The sequence below is a fragment of the Lycorma delicatula genome, chromosome 10 (genome assembly GCF_047948215.1).
Source record: "Lycorma delicatula isolate Av1 chromosome 10, ASM4794821v1, whole genome shotgun sequence".
Taxonomy (NCBI): domain Eukaryota; kingdom Metazoa; phylum Arthropoda; class Insecta; order Hemiptera; family Fulgoridae; genus Lycorma; species Lycorma delicatula.
The window spans coordinates 82,992,483-83,012,990 of NC_134464.1; the positions used below are offsets into that span (position 1 = coordinate 82,992,483).

Below are 20,508 nucleotides of genomic sequence, written 5' to 3' on the forward strand. Positions count from 1 at the left end.
AGAGACTATTGCATACTCCATGTATGTGTAATATATATGAGTATTATTGTCTAATTTAATGCAGTTGCTATTTTATCTGAATGTAAAGTCTATCTGAGTGAGTGTGTATAAATATATATATATATATATGTACGTATAATTATAATATTTAATATATGTTATCATAATATAATTAATTAAGTAATGTCATTATTGTTTATTATGGTTACATAAATCTTTAAGGGATTATTTTTTGTTTTAAAGGTTACCTTAGGTTATGTGACCATTATTTGGCGGCCGATCAAATCATTACTCACATATTATGTTAATCATAATTTATAGTCTTACATGACGTTGGTTCGTTTTCAGTATCTGTTACAATTAAAAAGTTATGTATTTTTCTAGTTTTAAACTTAAACATTTTTTTTTTAAATCTTCCGGTGGCGTATATGAGTTTATTATTGGTTTTAATAAATCTTTATTGCTGTCCTACAGACGGTAAATTAATATAATTTATTTATCTCGTGTTTTGGCGGTTATATGGATTTTTTTTCAATTATTATAAAGTTTTTTTGCCATTTTGTGGACTTACACTTTATTTACAAAATTAATATTTATTATTTTATGAGTTTAAGTAAACCGTTACATTAGTGCGTTTAACTAATATGATAGCTTACATCGTTATTGTGTAATGATTATTACAACATTTTAATTCTGGCGGCCATTTTGAGATAAACCCGACAGCCATCGTGACCATTCGTATATTTTTGTAATCCTCTAACGATGCTTAATCCAAATCTAAATCTAAATTCGAGACGAGAATATTTATAGACGTGCATATTGAATTGAATAACAAAGTTTTCGTTCGTTGATAGTAGAAAGAAAATGACTCCGCTTTTTTGTGTAGTGTAGTGAATTTTTTTTCTTAAAAATATGATTCATTTAAGCATTACAATAGATGAAAATATAACTTTAGAAATTAATACTTTGATGATTTTATTTTGAACATGTAACGGAAATTTGTACCATTTCTCTTTTGTAAATAAAAAAAATCCCTTTCGGCACGCCGGAAGGCGGAGGTAGATTTCAAGGGTGCTGTGCTGGGGGTAAAAAAGATTTCACCTTAAAATTAAGAAAAAAAACTTCAAATTTACTCAATACAATGTTTGCACGTGAAAAAAAGCTTCACATTTTTAGCATACGACGAGCCCCATCTTACAATTTCAGCAACATTTTGGTCATCCCTTGCTGTAAGGGTTAGTTATTTCAAAAATTGTTTCAAACAAAAGTTTTATGTAATGTTCAGAGGTCTAACAACCACTTTAAACTGATTCGATACTGTGCCTGTTAAGGGAGGTATGATTTCTTTGTTTTCCAAACCTAATTTTTTCCGCCTCCTGGGTCAATAGTTGGTGATACCAAAAGTCTTTATTTAAATACATTTTAGGTTTTAGGACTTTATCAAAAGAATATTAGGAACTTTAAACGAATTCGATATTTTACTAAATAAGAAGGTTATAGCGATATTTTGTTTTTTTTTTCAAAATGCCCTCATTTCCACCCCCATGATTCGATTTTTCCCATTAACGAACTCGACCGAGATTTTGCGTCGTTATATTTTAACGACGCAAAATTTTGACTGGCTCAAAATTACGGCAGGTATCGTGTCCACAAGAAAGTGAAATATATATATATATATATATATGTATATAAACTTTTGAACTGACGGTGGTTTTGAGATCTGGGGGATGTAAAACGAGAAGATATGTCGAAATTTTCCTGAAGTCGAATCATGGCGCCCATTATAGCTTTCTAATGAAATTTACCTAATATTTAACTATTAACGTTTTTGGTTATTAAATGGCTGGGGAGGTTCTATTTCATCTGCCAAAAAAAAAAAGAATAGAAAGAAGAAAAAGACGATTTTTTTTAGAGGTATAAAACTTTTATTTAGAAGAAACATGAATCCGTTTCAATCAATTAATTTTTTTTTTTTTTTGATTAGAATTGTTCTTTATGACCTGAATTAAGATATTAAATTACAAGATAAAGATTTTTTTTTATTAAGTAGTTTATTCTCAATTGCAACGCTAATAAAGTAAAAGATGAATTGGTCGATGGTAGTAGTACTGACCAATCATAGGTGTGGATTGTAAGAGGTGGGGTAAGCAGCAATGTTTCACTATCTGGAAATTTAATTATAAGAAGCATTCTATTAACAAGAGGCTTTAACATGCGTCATGCAGTCTAATGGAAGTTATTATGGTAAGTTATAAAATGAACTATTGTCTAATTAATTAATTAATTTTTTTTGTAATTTTTAAAAAAAAATTCTTTATATAGATATTAAGTAATCACTATAAATTAAATGCGTAATATTTTAACTAAACGAAAAGTACAAATTCACAATATTTTATTTAATTGCTCAATAAAATACTAAATGCTCGGTAAACTCGAGAAATACTCAGCAAAATACTAAATTTCGGTAATTTTACTAAACACCAGTAAAAAATTATGTTAAATGCTCAGTAAAAATGCTAAAAATTTAGTAAAAAAATAACGAAAAAAATTAAACTAGGTGAGTATTTAGTAATTATTTACTTTAAATTATTTATTAATATAAAGTGCGCTTTCTTATAAAACTTATAAAAATTTGAAATAAGAATACTTTAATACTACTTTAATACTTTAATAAGAAGAACTTTATATAATATAATAGAAGTTTTAAGTATAAAAGCAAAAAAAACTAATTGAGTGTTTTAATACTTAACATAATAGAATGAACTTTAAGTAATTTAGTGTATATTTGAAAAAACATTAATAATTTATGTATCTATTGCTTTTGTTAAGTTAACTTAGTAAAAATTTTAAAAATTAGTAGATAAATTAATTATTAAATTAAGTTTTTGTTTTTTTTTCTGTTTATCCTCCGAAACTACCGTAAGATATTACTTTAGAGGATGTATGAATGTAAATGAAGTGTTGTCTTGTACAACCTCAGCTCGACATTCCTGAGATGTATGTGGTTAATTGAAACCCAAACACGAAAGAACACCGATATCCACGATCTAGTGGTAAATTAGGTAAAGTTATCTTAGTAAAAAAAACTTGGCTTTTAGTGCAGTAGATAAATTAATTAAAAAATCTAAATTAAGTTTTTTACTGGGCCCATTCAATTTAATTTTTTGTTTACTTAAACGTTTGAATATTTTGCTGTGCAAATGTTTTAAAAATACTGAGCAACTTATAAATAAAAATATTGAGCATTTAATGTTTTTACTGAGCAATAAAGTATTAAAATACCGAATATTTACATGCTATCCTTATGGAGTTATACAATTTTTTTGACGTTTTATAAAACTTTTAAGCTACAACAACCCGATAATCTTGCTACAAAAAGTTTGAAAAACTAATGATTAAAAACATTTTAAATTTTATTAAAATCAGATGAAATAATAAAAAATCTCTTACCCATAAAACAATATGCTACGTTGGATTGTCTGCTTCATGTATGTGCTCACATTTTTATTTTAGCTGTTATTGGCGCAGAGCAGGCCACGTGGTACCTCTGGCAGCTGCGGGTAGCGCACGAATGATTCATTCGTTCGAAAGATTTATACTTCTTTATACGAACGATATATCTAAAATTGTATTTTTGTTTTCGGGATAAAAAAGGAAAACATTGGGATTAGAACTGTGTTAAAAAATCACTACTCAAAAAACAGCTAAAAATAGCTGTTAAAAAGTAAAAGTTTTTTTTGTTGTTAGGATGCTAAATTCATGAATATTATTTAGTTACGGTTGGCAAAAATATTTAAAAAAATTATGTGTAATGAAACTATGTAACATTTTCCCGACGGGTCACAGGCCCGCCTTTTTTCTAGTACATATTATTAAACATTGTGTGCGTGTGTGTGTGTATATATATATATATATATATACACACACAATGTGTATATATATATATATATGTATATACACACACAATACACAATAAATCACAGTTTTAATCTTACCACAAAATTTTATATTAGTTTATATTGTAATAAACTAATATAATTAAAACAAAACTGTAAAGAAAATTAAGGTTATATATTTTTAGCCTTTTTTAAATAGATTTGGTAAAACTGCTTTTTAATTATGAAAAATATATTAATTCAGATTTTTAGGTTTTAATAAATTAGACTGTAATCCACAATTATTATGTAACTACAATATAAAATCAGTTCAATTTTGCACGTGTCCAGTCGATAACACAATAATTTTAAGTAAATACTTTTGTAAAAATCAAGGTAGGATTATTTAATAATTTTTTAAATTATTTTAATTGTAGTCTGCAAAAATATTTTTTTTTTATTATTATTATACCGGTTTCGGAGTGTATTTATTATTTTGATTCTTCTTCAGGTATCCATAAATCAGATTAAACGCTATAGTTTTGGCGCTACGTCAAAATTAAATGCTTATTAAATAATAAAATTATAAAAAATAGAATTTTTTTAAATACAAATTTGTTACTAATTATATTATCTATTTTAATCAAATTTATATAAATTTAATAAGTATTTTATTATCCATAAATAAAATACAAAAAATAATTTAATTGTGTTTTTTTTCATTAACTATTTGTAGATCGAAAATTCAAAACATTTTTTCCACTTATATATTACGTTACATTTTTTTTAAACTCGGAAGAAAATTGATAACATTCGTATTTTTTATACAAAATTAATTAGTCATAAAATTTTTCTTTTATCCACATAAAATTAAATTGGCGGAATTTAAAAATAAAAATACTGTTTTATAAAAACTGGTGAAAAGTTTTTTTTAAAATTTAAATAGATTTTATCATTTACTGTCCCAATAAATTATTTAAATTTTAAAACACTTATTAACAATACAGAATTTAATTCGATCTGTTTATAAAATTACCAAAATATTTAAATTATTATTCTTTATTGTTTACAACTGCAAAGACAAAATAAGTAAACAAATAAAATTAATAATAAATTATAATTAAAAATTTGATTAAACACATGTTAAATTTAAATAAACGATGAATTAATGCAATTATCAGGACTTTTTTATTTTAAAGTATTCAATCAAACAGTTAGGTTACATTATTTAATAAGTTCGCGAATAAAATTTTCAGTGATAATGTAGAGGTTAGAAGTATACAGCGTTTGACAGAGCGAACTCGGTGGGAAATAACCGACCAATAAGCGATTAGCATTACGTCACGTTAAGCCAATGGTGAGTCCAGAATTTGACATCATAGTGTATTTTTAGCCGGTATATAAGATTAAGCGCGCAACTAGAATTGTTTGGTTTGCGGCTCGCGAGCGAACTGTGAGGACGTATCACGTGTGTTGGCGTGCGTGCGTGCGATGACTTGTGGTGCATGTGTATTAGTGCTTGAACATCATCAGCACTGGATCCATCTCCTAGTCGAAGCCGTTGCGCTAAACACAAAGGTACTATTCTCACAAAAAAATGTGTTTATTATTATTTTTTTTTATTGTGTTTATATTTTAATGAAATGTGTTAGTTTTTTTATGTATGAATTATAATAAATAAATAAACACGTGTAAAAATTAATATAAACAATTGTGATTTCCTGTTTATATTTTGTAAACAATCTGGAATATTTATAATTTTTTAACGATTAATATAAAAATATGAATTGGAATTTTTTTAAAGAAATAAATAAAAGTATATTCATTAAAAAAAAATATATATATATAATAAATATACTAAGAAGTTTCATATTTAATCTATAAATTACCTGGCCTAGAATGCTTATAAATATCATTTCTTGCAGAGTATTGTACTTTTATAAAATATTTTTAACATAGATTTGTTTAAAAAATATGACAACCTGGTCAATTAAAATTGGAGTGAAATCTAATTTAGATGTTTCCAAATATATATATATATATATATATATATATATATATATTTCTATGAAATAATTTTATTTCATTGAACTAATGATTGTAATCGTTTGTCATTATTCATATATTCATTTCAGATTTATTAATCCTTATTTTATAAATAATTAATGGTCTTTTTTAAATTGTTGTCAAATGTAATAGTATTTATTTCTATTTAGCTTAAAACTTTTACCGGTAAACTTACATTGCTGTAATTCCAGCTAAAAAATATTTCTTTGGTAAAAGCAGTAACCGCACCATAATTTATAACTTTATTATTGCACTTCATTAGTGCCACCCAAATTTCTTATTGGAACTATTAGTTATATAAAAACTACCTATATATATGTGTGTGTGTGTGTACATGTGTATATAAATTCTTTGTAACCCGATGTCCGCTAATCCTGCATTATGGAGTAAACTACTTGTGGAATATCTTCATCAAATTAGATTTTTAATGTAATTCTGTTTTGTATATATTAAAAATGTAAACATACTTAGGTCATTCGTTTATAAATCCCTATGTATATTATTTTATACACGAAGAAAAAGTCGTATATTTTTATATACTTTTACTATTTAAATACCCGGTATTTTAAAGTAAAAAAACTATTTTTTTTTATATAGTTTTAATATTTAAATACCCGGTGTTTTATTTGTTATTTTTATGTTGTTTTTTTTTATATATATATATTTATATTTTTCTTCTAAACTGAGCTTTATTAATTAAGTTGTAATAATATTATTTTATTAATATTTTGTAATCGGCAGTTCTGTTAATAATAATAAGTTTCATGTAATAAAATTAGAATTGTTTTTTTTTTTTTATTAATAAAAACTGAAAATACGTTTGTAAAATCTTTTATTAAATTATTATAAAACCACTTAAATTAATGAAATTCAAACGCGGTCGAATTTGGTATTTTATTTTTTTTTTAAAGCCGGTTAAATTGAAAAATAAAAACGTTAAAAATATCAATTTATTATATTTGTTAATTAATAATTTTTTTTCTTTTCGGCCTAAAAATAATAAATTGTTAGAATTATATATAATACTTTTTTTTGTAAATTCAAAATAAATATGGTTTATATAATTTTTAATGTAATTTTATATAATTAAATAAATAAATAATTATTAATATTGAAACTTAAATAATAAATAGTAAAAAATGTAATTTTAACAAAAAAAAAAATTAACTTAAACAATAGGTAATTTATTTTTTTTTTGTATCTTTAAGTAAACTTCTTTCATCAGATATTTTTAAATAGAGATTGTACTGAAAATAATTTCGTAAATAATTATTATTATTTTATAACGTTCGTAATCCGTTTATTTTAGCACGGGTATTAACATATAAAACTATTAGTAATAATAAAAATATTAAACTTACGTAATATTGTTGCATTGTACATCCGCATCATACGTTCAATGCATTCACGTTTGAACATGTTCCTAAGAAAAGATGTAGGTAGTTAGTTCATGTTTTTTATTTAAACACATTCCATTTTCATTCTTTTTATCTATTATTTTATACCTTTTTAATATATTTAAAATATAAAACTATTGGCTTTAAAAATTAAATAGTTCTTTTTGTTTATCCAAATATTATTTTATATCTGAATTAAGAATATATTGTTTTCTTCTTTTTTTTTTAATAAATATTATTTTATATCAAATAACATTTTTTTAAATAACGAGATCTCTTAGGAAATTACTTAGTAATAAAATAGTGTTTTAATATTAAAAAAAAAATAGAATAATCTTTTGTACGCCGTTAATCATACGTTGCTTACCGGTATAATTATTTATGAAGTTTATTTTATTTATAATATTCTTTTAATTAATTAAAGAAAAAAGAAAAATCCTTTCTTCATAATCTCATTAAAATATTATTTTCAATTTTTTATATATTTTGTTTTTTTTAATGCTTTTATTTACAGTCGCATCAACAATTACGGTCAACAATATTTTATTTTTATTTTAACAAGCGAGGAATAAATATTTTTTATGATAATCAGTTTATAATAGATTATTTTAAAATTGTATATAATTTATTAAATATTTTTTTCTTAATATTAATTAGCGTTTTAAAATTATCTTAATTTATAACAATAATAAATACCGCCCAATCGGATTATTTGCATATATCTATGTTCACATTCGGAATTATGAATAATTTATAATTGAATATTATTAATTAAATGTATTTTTATTTTCATATAATTTTTTTTTTTTTTATAGTAAATAAATGAAATATTTAATAAACTTTCAATTATTGTAGTTTAAATATAAAATGTTTAAGCGTCTATTTTATTTATTATCTCTGGTACGAATTAACCTAAAATCATAAAATTTAATTTTGTATGGTGAATTCATATGCATGTGGCAGTGATGCTTTAAAATTTTAATGAAAAATTTGTGTCAACTACACAAATAATATTTGTATTATTGTAAAAACACTAGAAATATTAATAAAAAAAAAATTATTGCACATCCCCACCCCCTAAAATCTAATTTTTATCACTACTCAAAGTAAAACAAATTATGTATGATGTACAGGATGTAGGGGGTATACCTAAATGAAACGACTAACACTAGATAGGGAATCTTGGAGAGCTGCATCAAACCAGTCAATTGAATGAAGGCAAAAAACTACTCTAAATATAGCGTTATCAAAATGGGAATAATTTTTTTTTAATTTATCTATTCTAAGAGAATATATTTTTTCATTTAATAAAATTAATTTTTCTTACAAATATTACAAAATATTGTAACTTGAAGTATCTTTAAATAGTATTTTAAATGATATTTTAAAACATGTTTTTTATCTTAACATAGGATTGATTAAGTGTGTTCTAGTTACTATAATTGCATCTTTTACAGTTTTAATTAAAAATGCTATAAAAATAATATTTTTTTTTTTATTATTTTTGTTAATTAAAAAAATTAGTAAAGGTTATTACGATAGAAATTACTTAACTTCATTGCAGTGGTAAAAATCTTAAATTAAAAATGCCGTTAAGGTTCAGCAATATTAATGTCTAACTTTTATTAATATTTTTAAGCCTTTTTAATTTCTAATTATTTAATCAACTTTCTGTAATATTTAAATAAGTATTTTATGAAATTTTTATAATTGTGTGTTTTTTTTTTAATAAATCAATAATCCTTGAAAACTGGAAAAAAAATATTTTAAGCATCATTATGATTTGAGAATATGTTAAAGACATTTTATCATAAAGGAAATCAAATTCATTTATTTTTCTGTACTAGATAGTTGTTTTTTTTTTTATGGAAATAGAATTCAAAAAATAAAGTAAATGCAAAAAAAAATTATATGACAAAATCTAGTCATAATAATAAGTAGTTAATACAAGCGGGTAAATAATATAATAATGTTAATGAAACTCCCGTTAATTAAATTTCCAACGATAGCAGTACAGATAAGATAACTCGAGAAATCAAATGTAGCTAAAATGTATTTATATATTTTTTTTGCAATTGTGTCGTGGACCTGCCGAACCATAGTACAGTGCATTATAATCACTGATATTTCGATTGAATTGTAAAATAATTTTTTATTTACCATAAAATTATTCTATTTTCTACCTTAATAGCTTAATATGAAAAGACTAATTTCCAATTGATAAACTTTCAAATTAAATTACAAAATTTATCTTAATAAAAATGTATTTATTTATATTTTTATGAAATTGGTTTTTCATTTAACATTTTTATGCTTGTTTTTGCATTAAAAAAAAGAAATATTTTTATAATTACCCGTAAAGTAAATTTTTTTTCTGAAAAATTAGAATAAAAAAAATTTATTGACGTTAAATTTGTTAAAAAAATAAAATATTTAAAAATACTAAAAAAAATATTGTTTTAAGTTCGTTAAATTTTAATTTTTTTAAGTAAGCGTCAATTAAAAAACCAACTACTACTAAGTAACTTCAAAAAAGTTGGTGTATAGTAGTCACTTTTTAAAAAAATAAAAATTTAGATAAAAAGCATTTTTACCTTTTTTTAATGTGTTTATTATTTTTTAAACTGTTTTACTCGTATTTTTAAAGAAACATTTTTTTAATTTTTTTTTGGATTAGGCCTGTAGAGACCACGCACACATAAAGTCAAATAGAATTATTCTTTTTGTCCTTCCATTATTCTCGCATTCTGCTACTTTTTTCTCGTTGTATTTCTTCAGTCCATTTTATGCCTGGTCTTTTAGCTTTCTTTGGGTGTATACCGTTTTTTATAGGTTTTCTAAATCGATCTCGGTCTTGTACTGTGTTTTCGTTAATGTTTAATTTTTAATGTTTTTATCGACTTCCGAGAACCATGTCAGTTTAGTTTTTACAACATGAAATCTATCCAAGATTTGTTTTCTTAGTCTTGTGGATCCATTCTGTACAAGTGGCCGTAAAACCTTCTTTTTCTTATTGTGTTGTAAATTTTATTTATGTTTCTGTAAGATTATTTTTTCCACTTTGAAAATCTTTTTATCTGAAATTGTTTAGAAGCATTCGGCTTCATGTAAAATGATTGTGTTGTATGTTTAGTGTAGTGTTATAAGATAGTGATTTTTTATTGTAGATGTTTCTTTGTTAACTTAAAGGCGAGATTCATTTTCTTCACTCTTTCTCTCATTGCTTCTTTTTCTAAAACATTAGGGGTTAACATTTCACCGAGGTATTTAAATTTTGTAACATTTTGTATAAGAATTTATTTTATTATATATATTTTTTTTTGGTTTAATGGTTTGTGATTTATGACTGAGCTTGAAATTTCATATTTGACTTTAAGTTTTCTTGCAACTATTTATTGCGTATTATTTATTTTGGGGGTTCCTTAAGGACCTTCTTATCACTTGCTTTTGTCAGGAAACTTACTTATGGCTGCGCAGGAGGGCCAATTATAATTGTTATTGAGCAAATAACAAAAAAAAATATGCGTATACTTTACAAAAAACCATTGCCTGAATTTAATAAAAACTGTTCGCAAGAAATGAAAAAACGTTTGAAATATTCGCTTTCATAAAAATAAGAAAAAGAATATAGAGAAACATGATAAAGAGACTGCTACCGATCGTGAGGCAAGGCTGTCTATGTTTAAAATCAGAAGGACATTTATGTTTTTCATTTTTTAATTGTAGAGTACCTTTCTGTACAAAATAGATAAAGAATCGGTCTGTTTTATTAAAAAAAATATTCTTTCATTAAAAAATATAATAAATCAACAGAACTTTTTGGTTTTTTGATTACCATTAACAATGGCAAAAAAAAGTACTTCTTTATGTACATCAGCTCTGTTAAGATTCTGGCAGTTTTATTTATATTATTAACAGTTCTCACAGAAATAATTCCAGTGTAGCAGGTCTAAAATCTTATAAGCTAGTTTTAAGAGTATTTTAATGGTAATTTTTTTTTTTATTTACAATATTTTTTTAAAAATATTTTCATTATATATACAATGTTTAATGTAGGTTTTTGTTGAAGTGCGCAGTACCAACCAGAAATTTTTATTGTGTATATATACAAATACCACAAGGCGTAATTGTCATAATTATTATCAAGTGATTATTATATTTGTCCTTTTTTGTTTTTAATAAAAAAAATAATAAATCTTAATAATTTAAAACACTTAAAATAATATTATTTTTAATTTTGAATAATTTAATGAGGTTTTTTTTAGAAAGTAATTATAAATTTAAAAAAAAAGTTTAGTTAAGTAAAAAATTTTCCATACAAGGGAGTTTTTAACGATTTTGTTGTTCGTTTTATAAATTATTTTTGAAGAAATAAATAAGGAAACGATTTTAGACGTAGAGAAAAAAATTTATTATTTTACTCTAGAGTGATATAAATTATAAGAAGAAAAATATTTATTTATTTCAGAAGATAGAGAATTTAAATATTTTGCCCTTGGAATTACTATAACATATATATTTAAAAGTATATTTGATTTATGATTCGTTTCTTGTTGATTAGGAATTTATTTTAGTTTTCAATTTTTTTTCCGTAACATGGTAATTAAATTCCTTATGAAAATTAAATCTTAAGGACTGTTAAATTTTATATTAATAAATATATAAAATTTTAATTTTTTTATGAGCAATCTGTCTATTTGTTTATTCTACGACGAAAAAATAATAAATCTATATTTCTATATCTGCGTATGTGTATATATTTAAATTACACTGAGTATATTTTTATGTACTTGTACATATGATTGGCAAGAATATTTTACCTAATTATGTTAACGTAAAACCAAATGACATTTTTCAAGTAGTTTTTCTGTTTAATTAATTGCATTATTATTTAATAATTTAATATAATTAATTATTTAATAATTAATTTTAAAATAATAATATTCTTTAATTTAAAAAAAAAAACTGTTGCGCAGTTCTGCGCAAGATGACCGATCTCTCGTTTCCGACGCTTTCATTATTTCCCAATCAGAATCGCACTGATTTTCTGAGTACTACGCGCTATATACGTTAGATTAACCAATAGACTCTACACACAAGCGTCAAGTTTCAACTTGCTGCGTAAGCGCGTATGAAAAATTCACACTGCACAGTCAACATACCCTGAAATGTTTTCGACATTAAATTGAGCGTAACTGAAGAATTACGGAACCAATTTTCATCAAATTTTCACATGCACTTCAGATACACTACTACAGCATATTTAAATTTCAAAGAAATTGGTGAAGTAGTTTTGAAGATTTTTGAGCCACAACATTTTTTTTACATAAAGTGGTTAAATATAACCTTATGTAACGATATATATATATATCGTTTTTACATTCAGTTAAGTGTAAAAAGAAACGAAACAGAATATACTTATTGGTTAAGTTGTTAGAATTATTCAAAAAATAAAAATTTTTGTTTATATTTATTACTTACAAACTGAAATACTGTGTACCTCTTGATGTAAGCTAGTTCTTATTTATTATTGTTAAAGAAATTTTTAAATTAAAATTTCAACAAATATTTCATCGGAAAATTGTTTCAAATTATATTTATTTTTTCCTTCTACCCACCAAAAAAAAATTTTACTAAAATTGATTTACCGTTTCAGTCATACAGCCTCGGGAAATTTCATAAAATGTTTTTATACGAATTTCAATTCCATTTGTTTCACTTTTATTACTTTTTTTAACAACATCCTCAGTATAAAATACTTTTACTTATCGAGTAAATACCAAAAAATCAATTTTTCTTTAACGAAGAGCCATTGATAAATTAAGAAACACTGACATTCCGAAGGTAAACGCGCAGTTATACAATAAATCTTATAATATTAATATATTATGTTATGTATTATTAGCTAAAAAGACGTGTTTTGCATATCCATTATTTTTAAAAAAGCTTGCATACTCCTAAAGATGTATCCTTAAGCATAAATAATAAAGGTAATTAGTTACTATCAAATATTAAAAAATAATTATTATTTTTCATTAATCTAATAAAAATCAATTCTATATATTAATTTCACCAATTAGCATTTGTTTTTTCTAAGCGTAAAAATTAGAAAAATGAATAATAAAGATAATTTCACGTAAAAGTTTTTTTTTTTTATAAAACATTTGCCCGATTTAATAAAGTTTGTAAACATCTTATTAGTTAAACGTAATTAATTTTGCGTAAATTAATTATACATAATTAATTTTTTTATATACAATAATTGTGGGTTAAATATTAATTAAATTTAGATTTATACGAATTTGTAGATATTTTAGTATTTCTTTTCAGGAATCTTTCCTAAAATTTTAAAAAATTACTACATTCATATGCAGTTTATTAATTATTATTCGTTGGGTTTATATTAAACTTTTTAGATTAAAAATTTTATTTCAAAACGGAAAATAGTATCATAGTTTTTTTTTTATTATTAAATAATTTTTTATATTACGTATTCGTGTTGTTTATTTATTTAATATTAAATCTAAATATTTCTTTTAGTTTTAAAGGAGTATAAAATTTTAATTTATTTAATTATTAATTTTTTTTGTTCTCGATGTAAAACCGTTTTGAATCAGTACTTATTTTATTAGTAAAATATTTTGAAAAGTAAAATAAATTTTATCATAAAAATATACGTAGGATTTATTCAATTGATGATGACGTATACACTTCGAAATGCGTCTTACCGTGAATTTTTTTTTTAATTATAAAATTTTATATAAGAATCTTTTTCATTAATACAGAAATCTTGTGCACAGAAATACTTAGGGATTATTTATTTTTTTAAATTTAGTAATGTATTAACAAATATAATCAAAAGAATAATATTCCAATATTTATTATGGTGCATATCATTCATTTTTAGCATTACGATAACTACCAATTCGTCTCCTACAAAAAATGTTGCCGCTTGCAAACTAGTATCCGTTATTATTTTGTAATAGACTATAAAATCTCGCTAATTTTTTCTTGACTAAACAGTACTGTTAACGTGTAGAAATACTAATACAATTTTCCGAAAAACCATTTAACAATCAAGGTTGTAGTTCTAAAAGAGTGACGTTCATTTTTTTAAAGGATCAGATAATTAAACTTTTAACAGACAAAATTTTAGATTTTAATAAAGGACCAGTCGATTTTTATCGCAAGCATTTTAAAGAATAATCGATGAAATGTAAATAAATAATGTAAGTTACATATCACAAAAAAGAAGTTAGTCTTTCATGAGTTATAGCCTCGCTTACGTACCACTTGATAAAGAAAATCGAGTTTGATACAATAATAAAACTTATTCTTTTCTTTGCAATGTAAACTCCGTAAAGAACCACATATCATGTTTGTTTTTTATTTTTTGCTCATATATTACTACATTTCACGCTTACGCGAAGCGACTCTAGATGCTCGAGATTCTTAGCGGTTCTAAGAGAAATTATTTTCTTCTTAAAGATTATTAAATAAAATTTTCTGAAACTATATACTTACAATGAATTTATTTTTTAAAGTCATCTTTAGTGCAAAAATGGTTTATTTATAACTGAAATCGCAGTTAAAAATGATTTCCATATTGTAATCGATAACCCAAATTTTTTATTTATTTAGTGTTTACTTTCCCGGTTGGTATAGTTTATGTAGCTATATTAAAGATAAAATGTAATTGATTTCAAAAAATGATCAAAAATTATACTTTTTTTAAATTGTGTCACATGAGGGGGGGTTGTCTCATTTTAGAAAAAACATTTCTCACATTAGAATTGCAAAAAAGAAATTTGAACGGTATCCCTAAGCCCAAAACAAACGATTTTATGAAGGAATTTTATATATGTATTGGCTTGTTTGAAACTGAGTTTGAACTTGAACGCCTAAACCAGTTGTCTTCAAACTTTGTAGGAAGATGCCGTCCTCAGAGGGATTTATTGTATTAAATTTTTGCAAAAATTAGAAAAAGAGATGGGGTGTATTGGCCAAAATAAAATTATTTTAAAATTTTACTGGTGCATTTATCAAAGACTTTTTCTTACAAAAGTTAAAGCTCTTTTTATCACTATAACAAATTTCCCAAATTTTTACTTTACCGCGTAGCGCTGTAGCAGAGCTATAGCTATAGAAAGGAAAGTATGATAATCGGTCCGATCTGGGCATATGTATTTTTCATCGGATCTTTACGTTTTGACACCTAATGAACCTAAGAATCCGGATTTTTGAACGCGCACGCGTGTGTGTGTGTGTGTGTTCGGTGTTAGGTGTCGCATCCTATTTCACCTTATACATCCACAACTACTCGACCGATTTTGACCAAAATTGGGCAGATTACTTCTATATATTTGAGGCATTGATGCCTTTAAATTTTCAACTTAAAAAGTAAAGAGGGTGGGACTGTAGAGCAAAGGCACCGTCAGTATCTCGAGATTTCGGCCGATTGTCTTATATTTCTTAGACACATTAGTTAACAATTAAAAAATAATAATATTTCCAAAAAATGTTTTTGCAAAATCGTACCCCCACCCCAAAAAATGTTCTAGATAAACTATTGGCAAAAGTAAAGTAGTTTTTGTTTGATATAAAATTCTTTTTTTTTTTCGTTTTGTGAGCTGTGGAAGCGTGCCGTAGGCACGCCCTCCGCCACTAGGCCCTCAGAGCGGGTTGCCCTGGCGGGCGGCGTCTCGGAATGGAATTATTAGGTATCCAAAATTGATTACCTCTTATGTAAAACTGTCTTATTTTTTAATGAAAATTTATATAACGAAAGTTAAATTAGAAATTTAACTCTAAAAATTGTTACTAACAAATCGATATTTCTCGCTAGGGATCGGTACATTCCGGTGCTTATTTTTTGGTTGTAGTTCATTATTTTATGAAGAAAAATAATCACATAAATAAAAAAATATATTATTAATATATATTTCGAATATATATCGATATATATGCGTGCTATCGATATATAATAATGTAAAAAGTATACACCTGACCACCGGATACTTGTACTAACGAATCCGGATTTTCCGCTAGTGATGTTTACATTCCGGTGTTAAGCTAAGAGGGACGGATACAGACACACATACAAAAGCCGTTTAGTAGGGTAGGATGTAAGATATATCCTCGTTAAAGGTAAGCCTTTTCTTTCGTAACGTAAATTATAATATTTACTATTATCATATACGAATAGTATATCAGTTTATTTATTAAAGGTATTTTTAAAAACTATTTTGTTTTAACTTTTATAAAAACGTTTAATTATTTATGAATAAATTTTATTATATTTTCGAATTAAATTTAAAAAAAAAAATTAGTTTATTTAAATAATTAAATTATAATCAACAAGCGTCAGCTGTATTCATCAATAAAATAGTATAGTAAATTGTTGTAAAAACAATGTAGTAATGAAGGTAGATACAATATTTTACTGTATAAATTCTGTGTGGGCCATTCACATCAATTGTTAAACAGTGTAATATATAAACAATGAAAATTTTATTCTATCGCATTGTACACACGCATATGTTCATTTAAATTGCCAATTATAAATTAAGTTAAACATTTATTTAGTTGTCTCGACGAACAATTACGAATTTACTATTAGTGTAACTAATAAAATATACTATCAGTAATATTATGGAATATTATTGCCAGTTATATTGTTATTTTCCTTATTTCAATTTATAACGTTTAATTATTATACGCCAATTATTATGCTTTCATTTAATTATTTATGTTTCCCATTTCTTATTTATTTTTATTTGTCTGTTGTAAATTTTAATGTTACGTTATTTATTTATTATTTAAAAATTAATAATTTAATTATTTAGAACTATATTTAATTATAAATATCTTTTAGTTAAAAAATAATGAAAACCAATCATGGAGGCCTATTCGTACAGCCGTGAAAACAAAATACTTAAAAATAAAAACACATTGCTAAATATTGGTTAGTATTTTAGTTTTATTATAAAACAGATGTAATAATTATTTCATTTTAATTACACCACTTGCAGTAAGTTATAATAAAGATATTACATACAAAACAGATCCTACACACATATTATATCGTTTTAAAAATTAAAAATAATTAACGACACAAGAAATAAATATTAAAAAAACACGACTCCCAAAATAAATAAAAAATTTCTGACAAACATTGTTCTTTAATATAAAATAATTACTAATATAAGATAATTTTGTATATAATTTAATTTTTTAAATTTATATAAACATATATATAAATCTTTATATAGCCTATGGCACTCCCGTTAAAGTAAGGATTCCAACGCGGAGTCGTACATCTAAATCGGTTCAGCCGTTGAGCTGCTGCTGTGGAACAAACATGCATAAACCCAAAATACTCCTTTCTGACACCTTTTCGAGGAATTGTGTAGAAACAACAGTAAGACAACAACTTCACAGGTATAAGATACGAGGTTTCAGAATCGTTCAGACTGAAGCGTTGAGATGCGAGTTATTAAAAAACGATTCATTCATTTGATAGATTTTTTCAAATTTTCAATTATTTATTTAAACATATATATATATATATAAAACATAAGTATTCCAACGTGGGGTCATACATATAAATCGGATCAGCCGTTGAGCTGGTACGGTGGAAAAAGCATACATACATACACAACCTAAATACATTATATTACGTTTTGGACAGTGTGTAATTAACAATACACATATTGATAAACAAAACAATCCTGGATTATGTGAAACCGTGTAATTTGATACTAAAAAACAGATTGAAGAAATAAATCTCTACCTTAAAGAAATTAATTAAAACAAAAGGAATTTATTTGAATCAGAAAACGGCTATAGAAGTAAATGATGTTCATAGTGAGTGGTTTAATCTAGGAAATGGGAATACAGCTTTATAAATTTACTCTATAAGATGAAGGAATTAACCCGCCGGGTTAGTCTAGTGCAGTGGTTCCCAAACTTTGATGGTTGGTTTCAATTAACCAGACGTCTCAGGAGTGGTCGCCTGAGTCTTTTCCAGACTATATATTTACTGGTGCATGTACACTTACATGCCATTACATCTGCAGTTACGTTATGCCTGGCAAACCGGTGGCGGTAATTGCATTTGCTTATACACACACACACACACACACACCCAGACTCGCCAATATCTGGAGAACTGTTGGAGAAAACAAAACAGGATGAAGAGATTATTGTAAAAGAAAGAGAATTAATTATATAGGATTCGCAGATGACGTTTTTTTTGGAAGTGAAACACGGGTTATTTATTAAATGATTTCAGAATTAAAAGATTTTATCAAATAATATGAAATGAAAATGAATGCTAAAAAAACTAAATTAATAATGATAGGAGACAATAAACTAATGAATGCGCAAAAGAAGGAAGTATTCAGTAAGTAAAATAGTACAGATAATTAATACATCAAGATAACAGAAAATTTTAGATGTGAAAACGAAGTAAAAACAAGAATAACAATAGTAAGATAATATTCAACAGAAAGAAACAATTTTTATAAATTTAGAGTAGAAGACGCTCCTTCTAAAGTGAGTTCTACTGCTTGTTTATGAAACACAATACAAAATAAAATGGGTAGAAACACTTGAATTGTGGGAATATTTGGAAAATTAGATGATGTGAATAGCGAAAGGAATTAACAAAAATTTAAACTTAATCTAAACAATTCAGAAAAAGGAAAACTAATCGACTAGCATATTTCATGAAAGGAGAAGCGATTAAAACAATGAATGAAGAATCAATATTTCAGAAAAGAGATAGATAAAGAGTAAAAATTACCAGGTTATTAGGATCTTAGAATAAAATATAACCGGGAATAGAAGAAAATTGAGATGAATACGGTGCAATGTACTTGACTAAGGACAGGTGTAAGAAAATAACCACAAACGTAATTTTCTCAAAGCTCATGAATACCAGGGATCTCCATACAATTGAATAGTATTAAATTTACTAACACAGTATATTTAACATGAACGACTCATTTAACTTTAAATTAAATTTATTATTCGATTATATTCTAAAGCGCGGTTTTCTATCAATTCTAAAAAAAGGGTGTCGTTACATTAGTAACAAAATTAATTTTAATAAGTCGAAATGTGTATAATTATCTTCTGAAAAAGCTTCTTAAAGGAAATTTTAAGTAATTTTAAAATGAGTCGTTAATAATTATATAAAAGCATGTTTCATTGTGCGGGTAAAAGAGTTTAAGCCACAGTTTTCCAGTAGAATTTAGTATTATTTTTCTTGAAAATGTTAAAGATATTCAGCTAATATTTGATGAAATATTTTCTGCCTACATCAAATTGACAAGCATGACTATATACCTTCACCCAATTTTTTTTAAATTGAAGTTTTAAAATTATTCTTTGTTTGTAAGTATATTTGTTGAGTGTATGTGTGTGATTAATTTAGCCTAATCCCTATATATATATATATATGAAAGTAGTTTTTTTTCACGTGAAAGTTACCATAAATATGTAACAAAATGACCTCCAATAATTGATCGATGCAGAACATGTATAAACTACACATACCTCCTGCATTCCATTTATTCATCAACTTTAATAATTTGATTTTCTGAAGGCGTATCAATTTTTAAATATATTTTTTCAAGTGTGGGTGGACTGTTTATTTATTTATGTGTTGGTTTATTAATTTATTTATTATTATTTTTTTAATCTCTAATTTTTTTTAACTTATCAATGAATATAAGTTAAATATAAATATCTCTCTCTCTCTTTCGCGCGTGCGCGTGTGTGTGTGTTTAATATCAAGGTTGTAATTATAAAACATTCCCTATTTATCTTTGTAGTCATTTTAACAAAATCTAATTGGAAAGATTAATTAATTTTAAAAATACAATATAAATCAATGCATATAGAGTATATTTATATCAGTTAATTGAATTGATATAACCTTTTACTGTAATATTAAAAATAATAATTATAATTTTAGTTTTTATTTATGGTGTTATAAATATAACCCACTACAAATTTCATTAATGTTAAAACAGCAGTGAATATTTGTTTTAGTTTTTGATGTAGATACACAAATTTATTATTATTAAGTTAGCAGGATCATTAAGTTTATTTAAAAGTAGTGGCCTTTAATTTCAGGACTATCTGTAAAAAAATTAAAAAAA

General features: G+C 24.7%; 1 protein-coding gene across 3 annotated transcripts in view; it reads left to right on the top strand.

The window, feature by feature from the left end:
* The first annotated feature begins 5,311 nt into the window (after positions 1–5,311).
* Atf3 (Activating transcription factor 3) overlaps positions 5,312–20,508 on the top strand; it is a 234,770-nt gene continuing 219,573 nt past the window's right edge. For 2 of the 3 annotated variants that reach the window (XM_075377026.1, XM_075377028.1), the window contains exon 1: positions 5,312–5,453. The gene's annotated coding sequence lies outside the window, so the exon portion shown is untranslated. The remainder of the gene's footprint in view (positions 5,454–20,508) is intronic. The other variant, XM_075377027.1, reaches the window with a different exon arrangement.